We start from the raw sequence: 11681 nt of genomic DNA, 5'->3' as shown, positions 1-11681 counted from the left end.
AACTATTTTTTATTAACTCTATTTTTTTTAAATACTAAGCTATATTAACTATTTATTTATATAATTCCTTATTATCCTCCCCTTATTAAGAACGTTAAATTAGTTTTTTATTTATTATTAAAATAAGCTTAATATTTAGTTTTAACTTAGCTAATTTAGTTTTTTTATAAGCTTAGCTAGTATTAACTTATTCTTATTTTTAAATAAGCGGCCTTACTTTTTATTACTTATACCTTAATTATTATAAATAGTACGGGCTTAACTAACTAACTAGCTTTTTTTAAATAAGGCTAGTTATAATAAAATAAGCTATACTATACTCTTTAGCTTATTATAAAGGGATATAATAATCTTAGGGTTAAAGATTTAATAATATAGATTTAAAAAAAACGTTTTTTAAAAATATTATTAAGAGTATATAGTGGTTTTTTTCCGGCTTTATAGGCGCAAAAGATCGACCTTAATAGGATTATACTTTTAAAAGAAATTATATAATATAGTATATTTTTTAATTATATAATACGTATAATATACTCTAAGTATATATTTAATATAATATAGTAATTTTAATACGAAAACTACTATATAATATAGGATAAGTAAGCTACCCTCTTTAGCTATTTATTAATAATAAGCTAAGTAATATACTTATGTAGCGGTACTAGTTAAAAAGGTCAATAATAAAGGTTAGCCGTAATAATTAGCTATAATAGTTAGTTATAATAGTTAGAGGCGGCCTTCTTTAATTATAGAGGTTCTGAACTTTAATAGTAACGTAGAGGTTTTTAAAAAAAGGGCTAAATAGGTTAATATTTATTACTTTATTATATTAGAACTTATAAAGATTCTTTTTATCCTTATTATTTTTAATATTACCTAAAGCTCTATTTAAACTAAATAAATTTACTAAATAAATCTACTAAATAAACCTATTAATATATAAACTATTACGTCTATCGAGATAGAGGGAGTATCTATTATTACTGTGTATTAATACTGTGTAATCGATATCGAGAACCGCCCGAGCAACTAGCAAAGGCAGAATAAGAAAAACAAATATAAACTATTACTTAAATAGTTTACTCTACGTATATAGTTGGTAATTAGTAGGCTAAAGATGCTTATTAATAAGTCTACCCCTCTCGGGCTAAGTACCCTTAGTTAACTTCACGCTATAACTATTATAACTAATATAAATATATTTAAAAAATAATAAAATACTTTTTAATAATATAGAATCCGGCTAGGTAATAGTATAAAGACTATAAATAGCCGGGTTAATATAAATATTAAGATTTAGTATATTAATATTAATTTAAAAATTATATTTTATAAAACTAAAAATCCTTTTAATATAACTTATATTATAAACGTAAGGGAATATATAAAGGGCCCCCTAACCCTTAATAAAAAGGAGTATATAATATAAAATCTAGTTTTTTATATAGTAGTTTTTTTCTAGCTTTATAGGCGCAAAAGATCGACCTTAACGGGATTACGTTTTTAAGGGAAATTATATAATATAGTATACTTTTTAATTATATAATATATATAATATATCCTAAGTACGTACTTAACGTAATATAGTAATTTTAATATAAAAACTACTATATAATTTAGGATAAGTAAGTTACTTTATAGTAGTACTAATTAAAAAGGTTAATAATAGAGGTTAGCCGTAATAATTAGTTATAATAATTAATTATAATAGTTAGAGGCGGCCCTTAACTATAGAGGTTCTAAACTTTAATAGCGACGTAGAGGTTTTTTAAAAAAAGGCTAAATAGGCTAATATTTACTACTCTTTAGAGCTCGTAAAAATTCTTTTTATTCTTATTACTTCTAATATTACCTAAAGCTTTATTTAAACTAAATAAATTTACTAAATAAATCTATTAAATAAACCTATTAATATATAAACTACTACCTTAATAAGAACCTACTCTACTCCTAGTATATAGTTAGTAATTAGTAAGCTAAAGATGCCCGTTAATAAGTCTACCCCTCTCGGGCTAAGCGCCCTTAGTTAGCTCGATATTATAGTTATTATAATTAATATAAGTACGCTTAAAAAGTAATAAAATATTTTTTAATAATACGGAATCTAGCTAAGTAATAATATAAATACTATAAATAGCTAGGTTAATATAAATATTAAAATTTAGTATATTAATATTAGCTTAGAAATTATATTTTATAGAGCTAGAAATTTTTTTAATATAGGTTATATTATAGACGTAAGGGAATATATAAAGGGCCCCCTAACCCTTAATAAAAAGGAGTATATAATATAGGATTTAGCTACTTACGTAAGTTAGTATTAAGAGGTCTTATATACGTTAGAGTAGGTATAGCTCGCCCTTTAGACGGGCGGGGGAAGGTCGGGAGTTTTAATTAGTAGTTAGGTATAGAGCATAATATACTTAGTTTTCCCTAATACGTAATATATAGTACGGCCCCGGCGGATTGCTCCGTCGGGGGGATCTAGTTTTTTATATAAGCTAGTATTAAGAGGTTTTATATATATTAGAGTAAGTATAGCTCGCTCTCTAAACGGCTAGAACTTAGAGGACTTTACGTAGGAAAAAGTCGGGAGCTATTAATAAAAAGAAAATAATAGTTAAGTTAGTTAACTATTACTACGGTTTTAATTAGTAATTAGATATAGAGCGCAATATACTTAGTTTTCTTTAATACGTAATATACAGTACGGCCCCGGCGGATTACTCCGTTAGGGGGATTACTAAGAGTATACTTCTTATTTACTAAAAGTAGCTAAATTTAATATTTTAAAATAGATCTTATAATAATTCAGGATACTTAGCTTAATTAAAATAATATAATTTAAATTATAAGATCCGAGGGGGTCTAAAAATAGCCTCTTATTAAATAATATTACTTTTTTTATAAACTAGCTTTATATCTTAATTAAAATAAAATATTTTAAAAAAAGTATTATTTAAAGTTTACTTAAGTATTTAAAATAAGTACTTATATACTCCCGGCCTATAAATACCTTATTTTTTATATAAGCTTAGTAAAAGTATAGCTTTTAATTACTAATTATATTTTATATAATATTAATAAGCTAATATAAATAACTAAGACTATTTAAGAAATATATTTTAATATTATTATTACTTAACTTAGTACTAAAAACAACGTAAGTACTAAAGTTCTAATATTTTTAAATAAAATAACGGGCCTATTATATTTTTAAAAATAAATATATTATATAAAAGTATTAAAAGATTAGGTATTAGTTATTAAACTCTTTATAGAGCTTAGTCTAGGCTTTTTTAAAAATATACTTAGTCTTAGCCCTTTGGGGTCCGGTCCGCCTCATTAGGGGCCATCTTCGCCTTTATAAGCAAGCTAGTCTATTAGGGTTAATATCGAGTGTTTTTATTACGTACTTTATAAAACTTTATAACTAACTATAGCTAGCCATAGCCGTCACTAAGTAGTATATTAATTACCCTCCGAATAGCTAAAAACTACCCCCTACTTTTTGCCTTTTTTAATAACACTAGATTTTTCCTTTTAATCTCTCCGAATTTCTTATTTTACTATAGTAATATTAAAATATTAATAACACTCCTAAGTTTATAAAGTATATCGAGGCTATATTATATAAGTTCGGTATTAATAATAATAATATTTATAAGAGTATATACGTCTTTTTGGATTTTTAAGTTAATAATAACTAGTTTATATTCTTTTAAATAATTCTTTTATAAATCGAGATTATTAAGGATAATATTAATAAGATCGAATTACTAACCCTTAAAGTATCCCTATAAGTCGATAAGTTAGCGTTTTAATATTCTAAATATTCTTAAAATAAACGGTTTAGTATTAATAGTAATAGTAATAAGGTAACAGTAATAGGGTAATAGTAATAGATAGTAAGGGAAGTAGCGTTTTTTAATTTTAATAAAACAAACGAGGTAATAAATATATATATATATATATAAGTAAAGTTAAAAGTGTAGTAAATATTAGTAAAATCGGTTTTATTCTTAATTATAGTAATAAGGGTATCTCCGATATTATATTATTATAAGTTATTATTACCTAGAGGGGTAATAAACTTAGCTAAGTACGCGGGCTTATAAAGTAGTAGTATTAGGTACTTAATATCGTTATTAATTAATCCGTAGTTATAAACTTTATAAAAGGGAGAGTTAAAAAAGTAGAAAATTTAAAAAAAATAGTTTATTAAAATAGTGGGAGTATTTATTAATACTATATATTAATATTATATAATCGATATTAAGAATTACTAGAGTAGCTAGCAAAGGTAAAAAACATAAATAAATACTTAGTCTTAGTAAAAATAATAAGCTTTTATATTATAAGGACCCTATAATATATATAAGGGGGGGGGCTTATTAATAAGTATATTAATATAGGCCTTATTCTTATTACTTAGCGTAGCTATTATTTATATTAATAACTAATATTTTTTATTATTAAACTTATTGTTATTATTATTATAACTACGGTCCTTAACCTACTTTTACTTAGCCCTAAGTATAATATTAGAGTTAATATAATAAATATAAAGTTATTACTAAACGTCTAGGAACTACTCGTTTAGTATAGGTTTTATTTATTTATTATTTTTTTTATTCTACTTTTACTAGCTACTTAGGCGGTTCTCGATTTATTTATATAATATTAATATATAGTATTAATAAATACTCCTACTATCTTAATAAACAATTTTTTTAGATTTTCTACCTTTTTAACTTTCCCTCTTATAAAGTTTATAACTACGGATTATTAACGGTAATATTAGGCGCCTAATACTACTACTACTTTATAAGCCTACTGCGCACCTAGCTAAGTTAGCTACCCTTCTAGGTATAGTAGCTTATAATAGTAGTATCGGAGATATCCTTATTTATTTATTATAGTTTATAATAATAATAATAGGGTAACGGACTAAGTATTAGTTTATAAGTTAGCGGATACTTACTAAGAAAAACTAAAAACCCTTTAGTTTTTCATTATTAATAAGGCCGAACGTAGCGTTATAAATAAATTTAAAATAAATTTACTTAGTAATTTTAAAAAAAAGAGCTTAAAACGATTAATATTATAAGTATTATTAAAGCTAATTACCTTAGGGAATTACTTTTATATTTGAAAATAATAAAAAAAGGTCTAAATAAAGTTAATAAAGCGGTTTAGCTCGTCGTTTACTTATTTTATTATATATAAGATATCTCGCTTATTAAATAACTTAATTAATATTATAATTAGCGAGTATTTAGCTAGTTTTTTTTTTAATTTATATAAGCCTTAATATTATAAATATCTTATTACGTAAATAAGGATTTTAAAAACTATTTTTAAATAATAATATATATATTACGAGCTTAAATCCTAATTCGTTAGTTTATAATTTTAATAATATCCTTAACTACTTTAATAAGCTTATAATATAAAAAGTATATAAAGGCTTTAAAATTAAGGTTATAATTATATTATTTATATTAAAAGTTTAAATAATAATATAATAACTACTTATCCTCTTCTTAAGCTTTAGTAATAACTTATTATTTATAATTATATTTATAAAACTTATATTATTAAATATTAGTACTTTATATAAGCCTAAGCTTATTAAACTAATTATATTAAAAAGTATATTAAATAATTCGGCTTCGAGTTTTATATTTATTCCGCTTTATAATACTAAATTTATTAACTTTTATAAAGTTATTAACTAAGTTAAAGAGGGTATTATAAATTTATTTTAAATTATTAAAAATTAGTAAGTTTAGGATTTTAGTTATAAAAAAGAAAGAGAACTAGTTATTTAAAGTATAATAAGAAGTTATAGTTCGAAAAAATGCTTTATTTTAAATAAAAAATAATTATAGGGGTAAATAAGGTAATAAGTTAATTTAAAAACCTTATATTTATTATTATTAACGGATATATTTTTATTAATAAAATAGTACTATTATTAATTATTAATTAGATTTAATAACCTATTTAATAAGCTAAAAAGTATTACTAAACTATTTTATTATAAAATAAGAAAGTTACTAAGACTATTTATTAAAGAAAGAGGGGTTATATTCTAAAAAAAGTTATAAAAAAATAATTTACTAAGTTTTCGTTATTCCCTTAAAAAAATAATAAATAAAATATAATATAAGCTTTATATTAAAGTAATTATTTATAAAAAGTTACGTATTTTATAAAATATTAACTAAGAGCTTAATAATAAAGTTATATTACTTTTTAAAATTACTAACTTTATAAAATTAGCTAATACTAAGGTAGTTATTTTTTAAAAAGGGAAATAATAATAATTAGTTAGATAATAATAAGAAACCGTAATTAATTAATAGTCGTTTTTATAAAAGGGGAAGTTTTTTAATAAGGGTATTATTTTAAAATTAACCTTAAGGAACGTTTTTAACTTTAATTATAAAAACTATTATAAATAAATACTATAAATTAAATTTCGAAGTTTAATAATATAACTTAAGTATAAAGGGAGTAAAGGAATAAAAGCTAAGAATACTTTATAAATCTTTAATAAAATCTAATTATATTAATAAAACTTTTTTAAATTAATTAAAAAGTAGAATAGCGATATTAATATAAGAGCGACGCCGGTATATTAATTTATAACGCTAGTATATTAATTCCCCTATTTTTTAAATATATTTATATTAGTTATAATAGCTATAGCGTCGAGCTAGCCGAGGGCGCCTAGCCCGAGAGGGGTAGACTTATTAACGGGTATCTTTAGCTTATTAATTACTAATTATATACTAAGAGTAGACTATTTAAATAGTAGTTTATATATTAATAGGTTTATTTAATAAATTTATTTAGTAAATTTATTTCGTTTAAATAGAGCTTTAGGTAATATTAAAAGTAATAAAAATAAAAGAAATCTTTATAAGCTCTAATATAAATAATAAATATTAGCTTATTTAGCCCTTTTTATAAAAACCTCTATATTATTATTAAAGTTTAGAACCTCTACGGCTAAGGGCCGCCTTTAATTATTATAGTTAATTATTATAGCTAATTATTATAACTAACCTTTATTATTAACTTTTTTAATTAGTATTACTACGTAAGTATATTACTTAGCTTATTATTAATAAATAATAAAATAGCTTACTTATCCCGAATTATATAGTAGTTTTTATATTAAAATTATTATATTATATTAAGCGCGTACTTAGGGTATATTATACGTATTATATAATTAAAAAGTATACCGTATTATATAATTTCTTTTTAAAAGCGTAATTTTATTAACGTCGATTTTTTATATTTATAAAGCTAGAAAAAAACTACTATATAAGTATAAAAACCTCTTATTAAAATATTCTATTGCTTATTAATTATAATATAATTAATAAGTGTATACGTAAGTAAATGCGTAATCGTAGTACGTAATTCTATCTCGAGAGAATTCTAAATTATTTAGTTACCTTCCAATACTTTCTATTGCTCACGTAAGCTTATGTAAGCAGTATTGCTTACATACTCAATACCTATAATAATCTATAGAAATCGTAGATTAATATAGTATATAGTTTGCTTACGTAATATTGATAATAAGGCGAATAATAAGGTAAACAAAGTTACTTTCGTAATACCCTTTTATTAATAGCTCCTAACCTTCCGCCGCCCGCCTACAGGGCGAGCTTTACTTACTCTAATATACATAGGACCTCTTAGTACTAGCTTATATAAGTAACTAAGTTTAGTATAATTTATTTTTTTATATTAATATTATTATTACTTAAGGGGTTTTATAAAAGCTATTTAAAGTACTAGCTTATTATTTTAACCCTATATACCTCTAGCCCGTTTATTATAATTATTATAACTAAGTTAGTATTAATATATTAAATTTTAATATTTATATTAACCTAGCTATTTATAATACTTATAATATTACTTAGCTAAATTCCGTATTATTAAAAGTATTTTATTACTTTTTAAGTATATTTATATTAATTATAATAACTATAGTATTAAGTTAGTTATAGAGGGCGCTTAGTTTAAGAAGAGTAAACTTATTAATAAGTATTTTTAGCTTATTAATTACTAACTATATACTAAGAATAGAGTAGTAGTTTATATATTAATAAGTCTATTTAGTAGATTTATTTAATAAATTTATTTAGTTTAAATAGAGCTTTAAATAATATTAAAAATAATAAAAATAAAAAGAATCTTTACGAGCTTTAGTATAGTAAAAAAGTAATAAATATTAGCCTATTTAGCCCTTTTTTTAAAAACTTCTATATTATTATTAAAGTTTAGAACCTCTATAGTTAAAAAAGGCTACTTCTAATTATTATAGCTAATTATTATAATTAACTATTACGGCCGACTTTTATTATTAACTTTTCTAACTAGCGCTACTATAAAATAACTTACTTATCCTAAATTAAATAGCGGTTTCTATATTAAAATTATTATATTATATTAAGTACGTATTTATAATATATTATATATATTATATAATTAAAAAGTATACTATATTATATAATTTTCTTTAAAAGCGTAATCCCGTTAAAGTCGATTGTTTATACTTATAAAACTAGAAAAAAGCCACTATATAAATAATTAAATAGTAATAATAATAGTAATAATATAAAAATAATAAACAATAAAAGAAGTAACGTTTTTTAATTTTAATAAAAAAAATAAGATAATAAAAATATATATATATATATATTTATATATATAACGTCAGGCGCCTAGTATTATTATTAATAATATTAAACTTTATAAGAGGGAAAGTTAAAAAGGTAGAAAATTTAAAAAAATAGTTTATTAAAATAGTAAGAGTATATACTAATACTATATATTAATATAAGAGATTAAGCTATAAGTACTTAACTAGCAAGGTTATAATATAAGTATAAATATATTATAAAACTAAAGCTTATAAAGTCCTTTATATAAGCTTTACTTCTTAAAAAGTTCTTTTATAATATAATTTATATATAGGTTACTAAGTTATTAACGTCCTATTACTAACTATATTCTAAATTTATTATAATTACTCCCCCTTTGTATAACTTTAGTCCCTAAAATTATTATATAATATCTTTTTTTAATATTAATAATAAAGCTATTAACGTTATTATTTATAATAAATTCTTTAAAGTATTAATAATATCCTTTTTTATTTAAAAATAAGGTATTACTCCTATTTTATTATTTACTAAATACTTTATTATTATTATTTAATAATAGCGCGCCGACCGATTACTAAGTTAGTAATACGTATTTATAATAAAGTATTCTAACTATTATAATATATAAGGGCCTGCTTAACCTCGTAGTTATTATTATTACTAAGCTATTAAGTAAAATAAAAGATTTTCTCTTATTACTAATTACGTATTTATTTATTTTTTCCCCTCTTTTATTTAATAACCGTTTTATAAATTCTTTTTTATATAACTATACTTTTTTTTATAATATTCTAATTCTATATCGTTTTTTAATTATAATTCTCTTATTATACTATTACTAAGTATTTATTAAAATATTTATTATTTCGTATATTTAAAATATATTTAATATAGAGTATAATCCTAAGAAAGGTTTCTATAGTCTTTATAATAGTACTCCCTATATACGCTACTTAGTTAGTATATATTATAATATTAACGAGCTTATTTATATTATTAGTACTTATATTACTAAGTATATTATTTATTAAGTTAATAAGAAGAAGTATTTTATTATAAATTATTAAGTCCTTATTAATCCGTTATTAAAGTATTTAACTAATAATATTTTTTTAGGTTTTTAAAGAACTATATAACGCCGCTTAGTTTATTTAAAATATTCTTATAAAGTTTTATAATACTAAAATATAGGATAGTTTTAACTTTTATAAGTACGGCTACGTTTTTTATATTTTTAGTTATACTATTAGTATATAAAAAAAGGTCGCTACTTATATTACTAACCCGTTAATAAATAATAAAAAAAAGAAAGTTTAACTTAAGTAGGCTATTTTTTAAGAGCTTATTATTAACTACTAGTATTTAAACTTATTAATTTTAATTATAATAAGTTATTAATAATTATTTAGTAAATATTTCTTTTTATTAACTTAGATTTTTTTTTTAAGTTAGTATTCTTAATATTAATAACTAAGCTAAGATTATTTTTAATTTTAGTTATTTGTAGCTAGCTTATTTTTATAATAATAGCTGCGTAACTATTTTATAAAATAACTTTAATACTTTAGTTTAGTATTATAAAGAGACTCCTTAGGGTATTATTATTATATATATTTAGGAGTTTTTTACTTTTTATAAGCGCGTTATTAAGTATTTAGTAAATAAAGTATTTATTTATATTATTATTATATATAATATTACCCCTATTTTTTATAATCCTAAGACTCGGATTTTTATTAAAAAGTATACTCTTATTATTAATTATATTTTTAATAATAAAAACGAGTAAAATAACTTCGGGTTCAAGTTTAATAAGTCCTAGTACGAGGATAATAACTCTAAGAAATTCCTTAACGATTTAGAGGGTTCTTTTTTTTAATATTATAATAAGCGCTATTATTTTAATATTAATAATATTATACCCCCTACTTTACTTCTTATTTTACTTCTTATTATACTTCTTATTATACTTCTTATTATATCTTTTATTATAACTTTTATTATACTTTTTATTATAGCTCCCGTCGTACTTCTTATTATAACTCCCGTTATATTTTTTATTATAGCTCTTATTATACTTCTTATCGTAGCTCTTAGTAATAACTAAGTAATAAATACTTTATAAACTATTATTATTAATATATATAATAACTTACGTAACTTTAATTACTTTCTTTTTATTTATTATAATATTAATAAAGTTAATAGCTTTATTTTAAATAATTAGCTAAGTACGTATATAAAGCCTCCCTATTTTTTATTTACTAAGCGTAGTACTATTATTAATTATTATATTTTAAAAGTATATACTAGAGCTATTATTATTATTATTAATATTATATAAGTTACTCTCCCTATATAGCCAGATCTTAATAATCCCTTAGTAACGTATTATTAAGGGTTATAATATTATATTTTTTTTCAAAAAGTTACGCTAAGCTAAATAAAAAGGGTTTTATAAAGTATTATTAATTAACTTATTTTTAGTTACTTTTTATTACGAACTTCACGTTTATTATCTTATTTTATATATCTTTTTTTTATAATATTCGAATTTTTTAACTATTTTTATTATATTTTTAAAATATTTAATAAGCTTTTACGTATTATATTTTATAAGCTACTTAGCTTATTTAATAAAATAATATAAGTTTCCTCTTTTATTTTATTTTATAACGATTTTTTTAATTTTTTAAATATTCTATTTATTTTTTAACTCCGGGAGATTTACTATTTAGTTACTAATTATTTAATAATTTCTTTATAATTCGAGCTAAAAAACTAGGAAAATATTATATAGTTCCTAATATTATTTTAATAAATATACTTAATAAACCTATTTATCTACCTTTTTAGCTATTATTATTTTAATTTTATCTTAATACTAGTTTATTATTTTTAAAACGTATATTTTTTATTAATAAGCCGACGACTTTTTTATAATTAAACTCTTTTATAATATATATTTTTTATTATAATAAG

This window comes from Colletotrichum tamarilloi (assembly GCF_030869305.1).
Source record: "Colletotrichum tamarilloi strain Tom-12 chromosome Unknown Scaffold_24.1, whole genome shotgun sequence".
NCBI lineage: Eukaryota > Fungi > Ascomycota > Sordariomycetes > Glomerellales > Glomerellaceae > Colletotrichum > Colletotrichum tamarilloi.
Note: the sequence above shows the minus strand (reverse complement) of the source record.